Raw genomic sequence first — 16,845 nt, 5'->3', positions numbered from 1 at the left:
TGTAATCCCAGCACTTTGGGAGGCCGAGACGGGCGGATCACAAGGTCAGGAGATCGAGACCATCCTGGCTAACACGGCGAAACCCCGTCTCTACTAAAAACACAAAAAATTAGCCGGGCGAGGTGGCGGCGCCTGTGGTCCCAGCTACTCGGGAGGCTGAGGCAGGAGAATGGCGGGAACCCGGGAGACGGAGCTTGCAGTGAGCTGAGATCTGGCCACTGCACTCCAGCCTGGGCGACAGAGCGAGACTCCGTCTCAAAAAAAAAAAAAAAAAAAAAAATCAGCAAACCACAATCCATAGAGTTTACCTTTCTCACTTTTAAAATTTATCTAGAAACTGAAGTCCAGGGGGTTTAATTTCAAATCCTATATCCTACCTGTCTCTTAGTATTTAGAAGATGCATCATGAAAATATCCATTATTAAAGGTAACAAACTCCACTGAGAAATATGGTAACAAAATTTGGTACCGTGGTGTTTCCCAATGCACAAAAAGGAGGCTGAAATTATGTCAACAGAGGATGCTTTGAATGGTGAGTAAAAATGTCAATATGAATCACTTAGGTAATAGATAAATTGTGAGTATCAGTCCCTTGCCACACAAATGTACCTACATTTGAAATGAGCATTTCTTAATAATTGTGTACACTCTAGAGTCAGTGTATACTATATTTTGATGCCAGTTCCATCATTTTCTAGTTTAAACAAGTTACTTAACCTCGCTGGGACCTGGTTACTTTGGTTCCCATCTGTAAAACGGGAATAATAATAATAGTACACAGGGTCATGGTCAGGACTAATATATATAAACTACCTAGAACACTGCTTGAAACATAATAAATGCCGGATTAATAGATCTCTCACACATGTATAGAAGCACACACACATTTTGATAATTTGTGTTCAAATTGGTGTGTTATTACAATGTGGATAAATAAACAGCCAAACCCTCAATGCCAGGTAACCAGATATGTCTACAGCTCTTCTAGCAGAACTAGAATACTGACATTTTTATTATATTATGAGTAAAGAAAAGTCATGGGAAGTATAGAACACTTTGCTAATATAAACGGATATAAACAGTCATTTCAACATGTAGACCATCAGCTTTTAATAGCCACAACTGTAAGTGAGTTCATCAGCTAAGTGAGAATACATTGAGCTATGACATTTTCTTCTGCTGGTCTGGAAGCCCAGCTTCAGCATCTGAGAAGGAGGAGGACCTGATGACTGCAAGACGGCAATTTGCATGGTGTAATGAGGGGGGTTAATTTTGTGCATCTCCCACACCTCCCCACGCATGCTTCAATCTGTGCCACACGGGTGAATTTATACTACACCATTCCTGTTCTCATATGATCTTTCTAAAATTCTCTCATTCCTGTATACTATCCGTGAAAGACTGTTATATACCATTGTACTAATTATGCTTCTACAGAATATTGATGTGCCCCTTGGCAAACTTGGCAACCCCAAACAAAAATTATAAAGAAAATTAAGGCATTATAGTCATTATCAGGAAAATCAGTCTATATTTATATCTTCCTGCTGCTTATAATAATGGTGATAAATAAAAACAAAACTATGTTGGAAGAAATAAAAATGACCTGTATATACAAACAACATGCAATAGAACTCATTAAAAAAGAATTATTTGTAACAGTGACCCAGATCAATGGTTTAAATATCCATAAGATTTCTCTTCATTAATATTAATTAAGAATATGAGCATTTGTGTATAAAGCCAGGAAAATTTTGCACTATCCTAATAATAATAATAAAAATGCTTTCCAAAAAGGGCTCTCAGTTTTACACAGAAATACTAATATGAAATGTGATGTAATTTTCTAATTCCAATATTTTTCATCTGTTAGAATTTTGTTTCTAATTTCTAAAACAACTTAGTGAAGTGTTCCCTTGAGGACTATCATTCCTTCAAGTTTGCTGTCAAGGTTACAATCATAAAGTGTTTGTAATGACTCCACTGAAAAAGACCATAAGAATGCTGTTCTTCACACCCATGATAACACTATTTTCTGCCATCTGGGAACACAGTTTTGGATTGCTTTTCTATCAATTGGGCTTAGTTACACTGCTTTGCCCAGGCTTTCTCAGTTCTTCCCATGACCAGTGTCACAACTTGCAAGACAGATGCCTCAGGTCAGGTTTTCATTCTGATTCTCAGAATTCAGTGTTATCTAATTGTTACCACCCTTTCAACTTCATCCCAGGCCACTCTCCCACATGCGTGCTGCATTCTACCTACGCCAAACCACTTGCAAGCCTCCAAATGCATCAAGTTCTTGAACTCCCCATATTTTTGCAGGTGCTGTGCTTCCGCCTGCAATATCCTCCCTTATCTCACTGGCCTGTCAAATTAGCACCTAAATGCTTTCCAAGTTCCTGCTCAGCCAAACACCTTGCTTGATTGAGGGGGCAGTCCTAAAGACACCAACAAGTTGATAGAGTTGGTGATTTATTCCTCAGAGTGTCAGTATATTGAGTGCTGTCTCCACAAGTTTACTGTATTGCAAGTTATTTACTCGATTTCATGTCAATCTCTCTCACTACACTGTGAGTTCCTTGAGGACAGTCCTCAAGATTTATCTACCCCAATTTAGCCCATTTCCAGACATAATTTAAAACGATAAATGTGGGTAGACTAGTAACAGCACCCATTTACTGAGAACTTACAATGACCAAGATTTTACATTTTTTATCTCATTCAACAATCCCATGAGGAAACGACAGGTAACAAAAATTAGATTTGTAATCATCACAGAAGGTGGTCTCCCCAGTGACAAATGGACAAATGAAGACATAAATGACTGAATGACAAATAAAATATTTCAAATATACTGGAAATTTGGGACTAGTGATCAGTCACCATCTATTGACTCTCTTTTCCATTTTCCACCACTTCCACTCTAGTTCATGCTCTCAATAGCCCACTTCTGGACTGTTGCAATAGTCTTCTGGTCTCCCTACATCCAATCTTTGCCTTCTCAAATCCATTCTTCAAAAGTGTTTATTAATCTGTATTTGCAGGAATGCATTCCTAAGAGTCTGTAGGTTACCTACAAAAATCACAGCACTTTGTGACTTGTTATGATAGTACCTTTTAAAATATTAGTATTAATACACTCTTGAATATTTAAAAGATCACCTTTCAAAGGAGAACTATCATGAAATTTTAGAGCCTGCCTTTGTGTTTTTGTTTATAATTTCATTTACCTCAGCAATACTATTTTAATTGTCACAGACAAATGCAAAAAGATGCATGTAAATAACATTCATAAATGATGGCTTCAAGCCAAGGATGGGCAAGTTATTAATATATCACTTTCTTCCCTATAAGAAGAAAGATTTTGCAGTATTCACAGCAAAGTGATGGAAGAATTGAGTCATCCACCAGTGAATGGATTGTTTTTAAAAGATCTTGCATCCTAGAAATACCATTTGACCCAGCAATCCTATTATTGGGTATATACCCAAAGGAATATAAATCACTCTGTTACAAAGATACATGCATGCGTATGTTCATTGCAGCACTACTCACAATAGCAGACATTGAATCAACCCAACTGCCCATCAATGATAGACTGGATACAGATGTAGCATATATACACCATGGAGTACTATGCAGCCATGAAAAGAAACAAGATCATGTCATTTGCAGGCACATGGATAGAGCTGCAAGCCATTATCCTTAGGAAACTGATGCAGGAAGAGAAAACCAAACACCGCATGTTCTCACTTATAAGTGGGAGCCAAATGATGAGAACACATGGACACACTGAGGGGAACAACACACAGTAGGGCCTGTTGTGGGGGAGGGAGAGCATCAGGAAGAATAGCTGGGCTTAATACCTAGGTGATGGGTTGATCTGTGCACCAAACCACCATGGCACATGGTTACTACCCATGTGACAAACCTGCACATCCTGCACATGTACCCAAGAACTTAAAAGTTGAAGAAAAAATTAAATTACATATAAACAAACAAAAAAAGAATCTGCATCCTAGCTGTCACCACCATATTTATATTGTAAGCAACAGTTTAGGTTTTTACCAACACATCATTCACCATACTAAACTAATGTTACTAATCTGTATTTACAGATTTGTTTGTATTAATATCTAAATTATAAATTTGCTTTTATTTAAAGTAAATGTGCAACAAATTTATACTTTGTTTTACATTCATGTAACTTAACAATATAATATAAATAATTTATGTATAGATACATCATGTGAGGAATCTTTTTTCCTTTAAAAAAGATTTATACAATACACTTGGTTGAGATATACTGACTAAACAATCCCAGACATTTCATATGGTGGCCCTTTTTTAAGGGCCACTATAACCAAAAAGTTAAATTCCATACTGGCTGAGAGGAGGTAAAAAATGCATATGCGTTGCTTTGAAGTTTATTTGTGCTTTCCTAAGCAAGGCTCTTTTTCTCTTTCAAAAAAAAAGAAAATACAAAAAATTAGCCAGGCGTGGTGGCAGGCACCTGTAGTCCCAGGCACTCGAGAGGCTGAGGCAGGAGAATGGTGTGAACCCGGGAGGCACAGCTTGCAGTGAGCAGAGATGCACCACTGCACTACAGCCTGGATGACAGAGAGAGATTCTGTCTCAAAAAAAAAAAAAAAAATACCATAATATATGCTGTATTGATTGGTTCTTAACAAACTCGGAGTAAGCAAAGAAACATAGGCACTTTCTAACCACAGAAATTTCAACCATTTTTGGCTATATATCTGTAGCTTAAAACAAATTGTACTATGAGTAAATCAAAAGTGCTATAGGACATGTTGCAACTCATTTTCTTTCTTCTTTTCCTAAGGTAGAAATAGGTCAAATACATGGAGAAGTGATGTCTTTTAAAATGCTGAAAATGTTTTCCTATGGTAGTTGTTTATGTGTCTAACTTTGAGAAGATAACAAGTAGTTTTGTAAAACACTATGGCAGATAGACCCTTACATTTGGTCTTTTTAATATTCTGAAAATAGTGTTCTTTGTTGCCTGGCATAATGATCTACTGAGGAAAACCATAATAATTTTATTAAAATTCAACAGTTTAAAACTCAGTAGACAGATGCACACCTTGTGCACTGTGCAATATCTCAGAAACCTTTTAGTTAAAAGTACAATGGATAGAAAAGAGCAGAAATTGGCAGGCTATGTAGTATGGCATTTCAAAATTGCTTCAACCTCCCTGGTTACCAGAAGTAACTGAGCTTCTTTAAGTGTAGCCCATGGTCCTTTTCACATGCCTTATTTCTAAATTACATAAATCAAATCAACTTTCTATAGATTAAATCCTTAAATATCACATGCTTTCAAGAATATAATTGGTAATTCTGTTTACATACTTCCTCACAAAGGGACAGCACAGGCACCCTGTCCCAGACATAATGAATTAATGGCTATCAGACTTACCTTCCACTCTATGAAACTATAAAGTTATGCAAGATATGGAAAGTAACTATTTTTAGGCATTGGGAAACAATCACATAGCTATGATCCTTGAAAGAACTTTGGCTTTCTACGCAGGGACACTTTTCAAACTAGAAGCCACACAGAAGCAGAGGAAAAATGTGTAGAGGAAGAGCTCTAGGAATCTTGCATAGGGTTCCCCAAGAACTCTATAAATTTCCCAAATATGACCAATGGCTAAGGTGTGTATGTGTAGTGCAAGACTCTAGTTGACTGGCAGTAAACATCTCCTGGGCTATAAGCTGAACAGAGATTCCAGGGCTCACATAGTGCTGGGAGACACTGGATTATGATCATCCAGAGTGGAGCAACCTCTCTGAACACCCAGAGAATTCACTCCCAGGAAGATCATGCCTTAGGAATGGAGCCACTCTAGCTCCTCTAGCCACCTTAACAAATCCTAAACCAAGCCTGAAGAGAATAAGGATAATCTTCCAGTAAAATGACTGCCTGACAGAAAAAAAAGAAAACAGCATTCTTCAAAGGAAGGTAACAAAATTAAATAGAATGCAAAGGGCTTACAATAGCCAAAACAACTTTGAAAGTGATGAATGAAAGGAAAGAAGAAAGCAAGGAAGGAGGGAAGGAAGGGAGGGAGGGAGGGAAGGGGGGAGGAAGGGAGCGAGGGAAGGGGGGAGGAAGGGAGGGAGGAAAGGAGGGAAGGAAGGGAGGGAGGGAGGGAAGGGGGGAGGAAGGGAGGGAGGAAGGGAGGGAAGGAGAGAGGGAGGGAGGGAAGGGGGGAGGAAGGGAGGGAGGAAGGGAGGGAAGGAGAGAGGGAGGGAGGGAAGGGGGGAGGAAGGGGGAGGAAGGGAGGGAGGAAGGGAGGGAAGGAGGGAGGGAGGGAGGAAGGGAGGGAAGGAGGGAGGGAGGGAGGGAGGGAAGGAGGGAGGGATGGAGGGAAGAAGGAAGAAAAGGAAGGAAGGAAGGAAGGGAGGGAGGGAGGGAAGGAGGGAGGGAGGGAGGGAAGAAGGAAGAAAAGGAAGGAAGGAAGGAAGGGAGGGAGGGAGGGAGGGAAGGAAGAGGAAAGGAAAAGAAGGAAGAGAAGAAAGGGAAGGGAAGAGAAGAAGGAAGTAAGGGAAATTGAAGGCCTTACACTACCTGATTTCAAGATTTATTATAAGTTCGTAATAACCAGGATAGTGTGGTATTGGAATAGCTCACAGAGTCTAGGAACAGAGACATATTTACATGTTCAATAGATATTGACAAACGACAAAATAAATTCAATGGGGAAAGGACATTGTTTTCAATAAACCATACTGGAACAATTGGATATACATACAGAAAAAAAATCATCTTTGGATTTCATCTCATACCATAAAAACAAAAATTAATTCAAAATGTATTACAAATCTCAATATAAAAGGTAGAATCAAAAAACTTCTAGAAGAAAGCACAGGACAATATCTCTGAGAACTTGGTATAGGCAAAGATTTGTTAGAGCACAGAAAGAAGCAGCTATAAAATTAAAAATAGATAAACTTGATTTCATCAAAATGGAAAGCTTCTGTTCATCAAAAGACTTTATTAAGAAAATAAATAAGTGTTCTGGGTTAAACAGTGTCCCCCAAAAAATTCATGCTCACTGGAACTTCAGAATGTGACCTTATTTGCAATTAACAAGATGAGATCATACTGGATTAGGGTGGGCCCTAAATTCAATGACTTTTTTTAAGAAGGCCATATGAATAAACAGACATACAGAGACAGACACACACACAGAGGGAAGAGGGCCATGTGCAGATGGAGGCAAGAATTGAGATGATGCAGTTATAAGCCAAGGAGTGCCAAGAATTACCAGGAGCCAGCAGAAGCTAGGAAGAGGCAAGAAAGGATTCCTCAGAGGGAGCCTTGCAAACACCTTGATTTCATACTTCTGGCCTTCCATGAGATAATACATTTCTGTTGTTTTAAGCTACTAAGTGTGTGGTAATTTGTTACAGCAGTCCTAAGAAACCAAAACTTCTGTTCATCAAAAGACTTCACTCAGAAAACAAATAGGCAAGCTACATATGACAGAAAATATTTTATTTGGGGAAGCAGAGTGGTAACTTATAACTAGAATATGAAAAAAAAACAAAAACTGTCCTAAAACTCAACAATAAAAAAAACTTTTTAGAAAGTAGAATACATAATTAAACAGAAACTTCACACAGGAATCTACAGGAATGGCAAATAAACACATGAAAAAGTACTTAACATTATTTACCTTCAGAGAAATGCAAATTAAAGCCAGAAGAGATACCACTATACACTGATTAGAATGACAAAATTAAAGAATCAATTGCAAGGGAAAACGCGGAATGACTGGAACTCTGAGAAATTGCTGGTGGGAATATAAAATGGTAAAACTTAGGAAAACAGTGAGTAATTTCTTATTAAACTAAATGTGCATCTACCGTATAAGCCAGCTATACTACTTCTAGGTATTTACCAAGAAAAATGAAAGCATACGTTCAGAAAAGACTTGTTCTGTGCTGCTATAACAAAATATCTGAGACTGAATAATTTATAAAAAACTGAAATTTGTTTTCTCATAGTTCTGGAGGCTGGGAAGTTCAAGATGAAGGTACCAGCGGGTTTGGCTCTCTGGTGAGAGCTGCTTTCTGCTTCAAAGATGACGCCTTGACCTGGCATGGTGGTTCATACCTGTACTCCCAGCACTTTGGGAAGCCAAGACAGGCAGATTGCTTGTGCCCAGGAGTTTGAGACCAGCCTGGGCCACGTGGTGAAACCCTGCCTCTATGAAAAATACAAAAATTAGCCAGGTGTGGTGGCTCACACTTGTGGTCCCAGCTACTTGGGAGGCTGAGGTGAGAGGATCGCTTGAGCCTGGGAAGCAGAGGTTGCAATGAGCCGTGATTGTGTCACTGCACTCTAGCCTGGATGACAGAGTGAGATCCTGTCTCAAAGAAACAAAAAACAAAGACTGCACCTTGTTGCTGCAGCCTCTGGAGGAAAGGAATTATCTGACTTCGTGTGGCAAAAGGTGAAAGGGCAAAAGAGTAGAATGTTGCATGAAGCCTATTTTATAAGAGTCTTAATCCCATTCACAAGGGAGGAGCCCTTACAGCCTAAACATCTCTGAAAGATTCCATCTCTTAATTTTACCACATTGGTGAGACCCGAATTTTAGAGAGGACACATTCAAACAATAGCAAATTGGAAACACTTATATGTCTATCAACAAAAGAAGAGAAAAACAAGTCGGGATATATTTATACAATGACTTATTACTTAGCAATAAAAAGTGACAAACTTCAGATGCATAACAGCATGGATGAATCTCAAAAACATCGTGGAGAACAAAGGAATCTAGATACAAAAAAATTACCTACTCTCTAATGCCATTTAGACAAAGCACTACAACATACAAAAGTAAGCAATTATAAAAATCAGCCTCCTCAAAGCTGGGGGATGGGAAAGGAGGAGTGGCAGGGGTCACCTGGAAAGAGGCACAAACATGCTCGAATTTTTTTTATTTGAGAAATGTTGGAGTACCAGTGAAGATATATGGCATACATAGGTTTGAGCTATGTGCTTAGTGTGTGTGCATTTCACTGCCTATAAATTAGAACTCAAAGAAATGTTAACAGATGAGGACAAATATAAGTACACTACATTTAAAAGTCCAGTTCAAAATCTTAAATAAATCACTAATTTAGTAGGAAGTAGTCATTTCTGGAGACCTCATCACAATAAACCTCCATTTTTCTTTTTTCCAGTTAGTGAAGGATAATACCCTGGAAGAGTTTATCATTGTGCACAATTAATATAAAAGGAATCTAATTTTTAAAAATTATAATTAATAATCATTCTATTATCTCAATTCCAGAAAGCTGCCACATAATTCCAGCCCATCCCTTGCTGAATTTTTTTACATACCCTCTTAATCCTTAATATTTTCCATTCCAAAATGGAAATAATGAGAGTCCAAAATTCCAATAAAGTTTCCTCAATCTAGGTTAAGCTTCCCTTCTTTATAAACTAGAAAAATTGAAAGTATTTGACCACTTATAACTTTAGAAATTGTCGTTAAGTAATACAGGCTCCAAATTTTATCCTAGAAACTCTGGCCTTCCTATTATATTGTTATGCATGTCAAACAAGACTTTCCCCATCATAGATGTGCCCATTAACTGAGTATATCCTTTGCTAATCAAGTATTATAATTCCTGACTTAAAGTTCACCAAGCACATGGAAGGGGACAGGAGTGGTGAACAGCATTTAGAACTGCGCTGTTCAACACAGTACAGTATAGTGCATAGCATACAGTGGCTAGATCAATCCACAAGTCACATAAAGGCTAAAGTATCAAAATTAAAATTTAAAATTCAGTTCTTCATTCTCATTAGCCACATTTCAAGTGCTCAACAGCCACATAGGGTTAGTGGCTACCATATTGGATTGGACGTTTCCATGACACTATTGGGTTGGACAGCTCTGATTACGCAGAAGCTGGGGTAAAAGGCAGTCCTAATGTAAAAATCTTCATTTCAAATTCAATGGAAACTAAGTATTCTGAAGTGAAGAAAATGACCCAAAGCTAACAGTTAAGATTTAGAACTTTGTGAACCAGAGATTTTTCATAAACACACGCACATACACACACATAGTACTAAGGCAAAAACCAGAGGTCAATGAGTTTTATTATTATTATTTTTTTTTTTTTGAGACGGAGTCTTGCTCTGTCACCCAGGCTGGAGTGCAGTGGCCGGATCTCAGCTCACTGCAAGCTCCTCCTCTCGGGTTCACGCCATTCTCCTGCCTCAGCCTCCCAAGTAGCTGGGACTATAGGCATCCGCCACTTTGCTCGGCTAGGTTTTTGTATTTTTTAGTAGAGATGGGGTTTCACTGTGTTAGCCAGGATGGTCTCGATCTCCTGATCTCATGATCCGCCCGTCTCGGCCTCCCAAAGTGCTGGGATTACAGGCTTGAGCCACCGCGCCCGGCCTGAGTTTTATTATTATATCTAGTCTCAGGTCCCATAAGAGTCATCCTAAAGAGCCTGAAGCAGCAAAACTCAATTTGCCTCCACTTTCAGGGAAAGTCTTTGAGCCAAGGTGTACATTTTATTTGACTGCCTGGTCACTATTCATGTCAAAAGTTTAATCCTGAAGGCTTTCAAAATTCAAGACTTTAGATTAGAAAATGGCCTGCACTCCACACTAAGGCACTGCTCATTCTGGACTTATGAAAATGCTAATATAATAAAAATGGACTTGGAACATTTACACCAGGAGCACTAATAACCATATGGACTAATGATTGGAGTACATCCCTTGAAGTTACTGACTTGGCCATGCACATGGTTTAAGGCCATTTAAAAGACAACTTATAGGCCAGATGTCTGTAAAAATGTTCACATAGCATCTGTGGTTCACTATGCAAGTATATATTTAGAGATTATTGACCCCCAAAGACCATAAAAGTTTCTTTGGAGCCATCATAGTTAATGATGCATTTGCAATAAGGAAAAATTCCAGCATTGCCAGACAGTCTATGGTGTCAGCAACAACATGGATGCTCTGTTTTTATGAAGATTCTTGACTCTGCAGATGGGAATGGCTTCTTTAGTGCCACTGTGGTCTAATCATATCAAATCCTGCTAAAAGAGTCCTCCATTTATGGATCACTAGCAATATTGATCAGCACGGCTCCTCTGGAAGCATTATCATTTGTCATGTCAATATTGATGCTACTGCACCCTATTGCATTTTAAGTTGCTGCAGTAGTGGAGCAGCTCAGGTTCCAGGTGAAAAAATTCCAATTTTTCTTCCAAATTCTCCCCTTTCAGACAATATGCAAAAGTATTATGATATTTCATTGTAAGCAATTGAACCCATTAAGATGATCAATTCAAAATAAATCCTAAAACATATTTTTTCTAGTTTTTTTCCCATGCCAATAGCATACATGGTTATGCAAGTGTACATATTTGTACTTGCCAATTTTTTAAGTTATCCAAACGATCTTTCAATCTCCATTTGAGCTCTCTATGCATGATACATACAAATGTTATTTGTGTTTTTTTTAAGTTATACAACCTTCCAAAATTAAAAACAACCCATCCATATACTGTGGCATTCTGAGATTTCATAAACAATAATGTTCCGAAGCCAGTGTCAGCCACAGGACTTCTGAAAAAAGTGGCTTTTCAAGCTCAGAATATCTTGAGGGAATGTTACAGAGAGCAGCTGATTAATGCCTGGCAAAGTTTTCTCCCATACTATACAATGCCTGATACCAGAACTCAGAGTATTACATAACATTCTATGCTTCCAGTAGCTCCAAGGCTGACAGGCCAGGATAGAAAAAGGACCACAGTAATGGGCAAGGGACTCATTATTACCATAGGCAGAGCAGCAATTCACCACATGCCAACCTCACCAGTGCAGTAAGGAAGCAAACAGGATTAAAAGTAGGATATTTGAACCCTATTCTCATGAAATAAGGGCATTAGATTATTGCCTGTCTTAAATGTGTGCTTTACTTCTATTAATCCTAACTTCGAAACCAAGGTGTACATTCCTTAAGTATTAGAATCATATATCCTTTTACTATTTACTGCTGAGACTAATTTACTATATTAGGGATATATTTACTATATCCCTTTACTATTTACGGCTGAGACTAATACAGTAGATTTAACACAGTGAGATTATTTCTATTTTCTTATGTGTAACAGGGATAATATTTTATAAATTATTAATGTGCCTTTCTAAATGCATTCACCTTAGCTAGCCTAAGCAGTCTTCTGCCTGAAAGATTTTGGCTCAGTACAGAAGAAATGGTGGGAGGCGGGAGCCTTGTATTCCTTCCACAATGACACCAAGGGAGCAGAAAAGAGAAGCGTGAAGTTTAAAAAAAAAAAAAAAAATTAACCCACTCCATGCAAGACTGGAAAGTGTTATGAAGAAAATAAGCAAAGAGAAGAGATTGGTTTTTTTTCCTCTCTTGGGGTTTTGGCCTGCAGAGAGGGAGTTGTATTAAATAAGTGTCAAAGAGAGTGGAGAACTTTGGGAGAAGGCGGTAGGTGGATCACTTGAGGCCAGAAGTTCAAGACCAGCCTGGCCAACATGGCAAAACCCTATCTCTACTAAAAACGCAAAAATTAGCTGGGTGTGGTGGTGCATGCCTGTCATCCCCGGTACTCGGGAGGCTGAGGTTCGAGAATCGCTTGAACCTGGGAGGCAGAGGTTGTAGTGAGCCAAGATTACACCACTGCATCCAGTCTGGCGACAGAGTGACAGTCTGTCTCAAAAAAAAAAAAAAAAAAAAAAAAAGCAGACGGCTGTAGGGACTGCACTGTATAAATTTAGGGCATAGCAAACACTGAAAGTAAACACTGAAGTGTAGCAGTGTTAAGGCTAAGGAGAGGGGATGTCCTGAAATTTACCTGTCCCAATGTTTGGCTGGGGACCTTGCCAGAAAGGACACTGGAGAAGTGGTGAGATGGCTTTATAGAAAGCCATGCAGGCAGGGCGCGGTGGCTCACGCCTGTAATCCCAGCACTTTGGGAGGCCAAGGCGGGCAGATCCCGACGTCGGGAGATTAAGACCATCCTGGCTAAGACGGTGAAACCCCGTCTTTACCAAAAAAAAAAAAAAAAAAAATTAGCAGGGCGTGGTGGCGGGCGCCCAGTCCCAGCTACTCAGGAGGCTGAGGCAGAAGAAGGGCGTGAACCCGGGAGGCGGAGCTTGCAGTGAGACGAGATTGCGCCACTGCACTCCAGCCTGGGCCACAGAGCGAGACTCCATCTCCAAAAAAAGGGGGGGGGGGCGGGGGGAAAGAAAGCGATGCAGAGGGACCAACCTCCCAGGCTAAGCTCAAATATGAGTTAGCACCAGACCCCCTAGGGTCTATAGCACCAATGGGAGCCAAGATAAGGCAGTCAGCCAGGAGATGCCACTGGGCTCTGATTGAGCTAACAAAAATCCAGTGAACAAGTGACAGCAATCATAGACTTGAGCTACAAGTGCCAGCAGAACACACAGCAACAGGTGGGCAAAGAATATCAACCCCCAGAGCAGCAGAGAGAGGAACACAGGACAAGACCCTCTTCTTCCCCACCCCCATCCCGCCTGGAGAGAAACCAGAGAATACTCCTCCCAAAGATCTCAAGTCTTTCTTTTAGTTATGAGGTCACAAAAACCATACCTCTCTCCTCATGAACTGTCATCACTTTATATAAAAAAAGTGGGGGGCAGGCTGAGAAACTGGGCTTTTTAATCAATAGACTGATCACTACTTCCCATCTAAAAAGAGCTTATGCTTTAAGCTTATGCTTTTTTGGTCACTGGACCAAAAAAATCACTTATTAAAAATATGTTACAATTATTTAAGGCAAAGGCCAAAGCCAGTAACTCCCAAGTGTCCCACCCATCTACAGACATGTAAATTTGAATTTGAATAGCTCTAAGTGACGCCTGTACTTCCCACTCACCCACTGACCTCACTACCCCTCATAATCTCATATCTGGTTCAGTGAACTCATTTACGTTACTTGCCTGGCCCATGTAAGCAAAACGATGTTGTGACAGGCTACTTTAACATTTTAAGATTATTTAGGTCTGTTTCTTTCTGTTGAATTTACACATTGGGAAACAGGAACTCACAAATTTTTAAAAGTTTTTTAAAATTAGATGTATGTAGGATTTCTTGAACAAGACACAAAATATTCACACCACAAAACAAAAAATAATGATAACTTGAACTCCATTAAAAATAAATATTCCTTCTCATCAAAGAAATCCATGAAGAAAATAGACAAGCCACAAACTGGGAGAAAATATCCACAAAATAAATACCTAACAAAGGACATGCATTCATAATAAATGAAAAAGTCCTACAAACCAAAAATAAAAAGATGCAAATCTCATTTTCAGAACAACTAAACGGACACTTCACAAATAGAAAACATATAATGATCAGTGAATAATACCTCATGAGATATCAGGAAAATACAAATTAAGTCCAAAATGAAATATCTCTTCATACCCATGAAAATGGATCAAATCAAAAAGACTGCAAGAAACACTGAGAACTCACATACATTTATATAGGAGTATTGAACAGTACAAAATGATACAATCATTTTGGTGAACTGTTTGGAAGTTTCTTAAAAAGTTAAATATACTTCAACCCCAAAATTCTTCTCACAGACATTTATCCAAAAGGAATAAAAGTAAATGTCCAAAGGAAACTTTTAGAGAATATTTATGGCAGCTTTATTCAATAGCCAAAGACTAGAAAAAAAACCCAGGTGTTTATTGCAGGAAAACTGATCATCAAATTGTGGTATATTCATACAGTGAAATAATACTCAGCAACAAAAGAGAATGCATTACTGATACATACAACATAAATAAATTTGAAGACATTACCTTAAGTGAAAAAAGTCAGGCACAAAAGCATATTGCTTGATTCCACTTGTATAAAATCTAAGTATAGCAAAACTAGTCTATTTTATGAAAAACCAGAGATTAATTGTTGGGGAGAGGTGGCAACTGACTACAAAGGGGCACATGGAACTTTCCCTGGGAATGGTAATGCACTAAATCTTGTTTTGGGTAGCGGTTATCTGATTGTATACAATTATGAAAACTCATCAAACTAAGCACTCAAGATTTGTCCATTTAATTGCATGTTAATTATACCTCAATGGAAGTAGCTATGAATACAGAGTAGACAGGTATAACTTCATAGGGACAGTGATAATTTTGAGGGACAGAACTTCTAATTTAGTAGTCCTAAAAGAGATTTTTGGGTTTTTTTGTTTCTTTGTTTGTTTGTTTGTTTGTTTGTTTGTTTGAGACGAGTCTCGCTCTGTCCCCCAGGCCGGAGTGCAGTGGCACAATCTCCACTCACTGCAAGCTCCGCCTCCCAGGTTCAGGCCATTCTCCTGCCTCAGCCTCCTGAATAGCTGGGACTACAGGCACCCAAAAAGAGTTTTTTTAATTATTATTTTTTCATAATTAATTATACAGGTAATGCAAATTTATAAAAAATTCCAACAATACAAAAATGAATTAAGTAGAAAAGGAAGTCTCTGTGAAAATGAGATAGTGTTAGAGACAGAGTGACAAGGATGTCTATTCCATTCACTTATTGGTAATTTTTCTTTTAAAAGAATCAGAAGAGCCATTTAAAAAATATTTTTATTTGCTCTAAAACTATATTAGCGGTTTGTTAACAAGTTGTTATTTTTAAATGGTTATAATTTTTGAAAATTACAGTCAATTAGAGTTTATCCTTCATTTATCAAAGAAGGCATCGATGCAAAACAGTAATTCTTTTTATGTAAAAAGTTAACATCAGAAATATATGCTAAAACAGTTATGTAGGGCTCACTGCATAAAGTAAGTTTATGAAACTAAAGCACTTCAAAGTCATTGCAAAATATGCCAAACTGAAACACAGATAAAAATAAAAACCCAGCAACAAAACAAATAATTTGAACAAATAGGCAATACCATGAAAGCCCTTGCAATACCATTAAATGGAACCTGCTCCCAAAGGGACTGCATACACCCTTGAAAACAGTGATAACATAGATGTCAATGTTAAAGAGAACAGCCAAAGATATCAGGAAGCATAAAGTGCAATTTAGGAGGAGAGTGGTGGATCCGGGTGAAAGAATTAGAAGAAATAGACAAATTTTGCTCTTGGGACTAATTAGGAAGATGTGGGAGTCCAAGATTCTCTTACACACCTGATACTTAAAATATCTATATTATATGTATATACCTAAATAACTATGAATGAAACTAGGCTAGAGTGCTATATATTTTATATCAAACAAGTAATTCAACATTTACCTTTTTGTTCAAAGAATCAACAAGAGAACTCTAAATAGTTATTGCTTTATAATAGAAACACCTGAATCCATCTGGTCAACACACTACTATACTGGAAACCGTAATGACATCTGCTTGGGTTAGTCTTCCAAACTCACCCACCCACTACCACCCCTCTACCATAAATCAAGCGGAGTAATGAATTCATATCTATAAATAAATATTAATGGTTAAACTTCAGGAAGAATTTGCTACAGAATTTAACAAAGTCATTTCTATGCATTTCTTTTCAGAAAAATGAAACATTAAATGTACTAAAACCTCAGACCAGCCGAAATTTGGACTCTTTGTTTATGATTGCGTGCCAAACAAAATATGCACAAATAAAAAATAGAATGATATAGATGAACTCAAGTATGATCTTGTTTCAAGCCTTTTTAGCATCTTGCTTATGACTTTCTGTCATTTTTACTTTCTCCCAGTAATTTTTTAAATTTACAGCTATAGCTAAAGATAGAATTAAACCACAGCTCTAAACATAA

General features: G+C 38.2%; 1 protein-coding gene across 4 annotated transcripts in view; it reads right to left on the bottom strand.

The window, feature by feature from the left end:
* Positions 1-16,845, bottom strand: part of LOC105470100 (neural EGFL like 2) — a 435,684-nt gene that overhangs the window by 329,477 nt on the left and 89,362 nt on the right. The gene's annotated exons all lie outside the window — the stretch shown is intronic.

The sequence above is a fragment of the Macaca nemestrina genome, chromosome 10 (genome assembly GCF_043159975.1).
Source record: "Macaca nemestrina isolate mMacNem1 chromosome 10, mMacNem.hap1, whole genome shotgun sequence".
NCBI lineage: Eukaryota > Metazoa > Chordata > Mammalia > Primates > Cercopithecidae > Macaca > Macaca nemestrina.
This window is presented reverse-complemented; position numbering and strand designations above follow the sequence as displayed.